Source organism: Sorex araneus, chromosome 6 (assembly GCF_027595985.1).
Source record: "Sorex araneus isolate mSorAra2 chromosome 6, mSorAra2.pri, whole genome shotgun sequence".
Classification (NCBI taxonomy): Eukaryota; Metazoa; Chordata; class Mammalia; order Eulipotyphla; family Soricidae; genus Sorex; species Sorex araneus.
In genome coordinates this window covers 90,110,258-90,111,694 of record NC_073307.1, presented here as the reverse complement: position 1 = coordinate 90,111,694, position 1,437 = coordinate 90,110,258, and positions in this window count along the sequence as shown.

Here is a 1,437-nt window from a genome sequence, read left to right as displayed (position 1 = left end):
GTGGGGTGCCTGACACAAGGGGGAAGGTCCGGGGGAGAGAGGAAGAATTTACAGACGAGAGGTCAGCTGACTGCAGAAATAGCTGAAGCGCTACTTTTTCCACTCCCAGCCCCACCCGTTTCTCCCAAGTGCCACCCCCCTCCCCCGCCCCCACCAGCCCCCATTCCTCACCTCCATCTCACCCCCTCAGCAGGAGACAAAGGCAGGGAGGAAAAAAAAAAAAAACAAAGATGGGAAGAAACAGAAGCCTGAAAATTTTTTTAAAAGAACAATTTTTGATCAAGCAGAGAGTGGTCTGAGGAAATGATGCAAGATTTTCAACAACTCTAGGTAAACCCGATGGAGAAGTCATAAGGAAAGAGGCCCATGGAAAACAAACAAAAACAAGAAAGGAGATGATTCTGGGATGGAGGAAAATATTGGGAGTTTCCTATGCTCATGGGGTGAGGCTTTAAAAAAAAATGAATGAATCTGATTGGAAATCATAATAATTATCTAGTGTCTTAAGAACAAAATGAGGGGCTGGAGCAATAGCACAGCGGGTAGGGCGTTTGCCTTGCATGCGGCCGGCCCGGGTTCAATTCCCAGCATCCCATATGGTCCCCTGAGCACTGCCAGGGGTAATTCCTGAGTGCAGAGCCAGGAGTAACCCCTGTGCATCGCCGGGTGTGACCCAAAAAGAAAAAAAAAAAAAAAAAAGAACAAAATGAATGTGGGATACTTTGGACTGGGCTTTTCCTGCCCACTCCCAGATTCAAGATCTAGGAAACACATCTGCATCTACAAGCTTAAGTAAAAAGTATTCCTTCCAGATCTAGGTGGTCCCCGATAAGTAATGTGAAATAATAACCGGAAGTCATCCCTGGAATGTGGAAAGAGTGTATTTCCAAACCCTGGCTTTGGAAATGTCACGCACTTCATAGATTTGAATCACACACAAAAATCCATCTCTGAGCTACCTTCTGAGCTTTCTGCTACATTCAGCAGCTCGAGCCAAATCGAACAACAAAACCTGCATTTTTCTCCCCTAAAAAGCGTTGGTGCTCCTTTCTAGGTAATTGATAGCAAAAGAATAAAGCAGAACTAGAAAATCTCTCACCAGAGCACGAGGAAAACTAGGGATCTAAGAGTGTCTGCATCCAGGACAACATTGCTTTTTCTTTTCCTCTTCCTCAATTTTTTCCTCAATTGTTTCCCCATCCCAATGAAGCAATGTAGGGTTAGTTCTGTTTTCTCGTGCTGCCTCTCCCCAGGTCTTTTTTCTTGCTGCAATCACCCTTCTTCCTTCCTTCCTCCCTCTCATTTTCCCTCCTGAACTTGGTTGTCTTGGCTTCATCAGCCCCACCTCCCCTAAACTTTCAGAGCTGGAAACAAAACGGAGCCAAATGCACAGGGCATTTGGCAGGGAGTCAGTCACGCATACCATCCGACCACAAA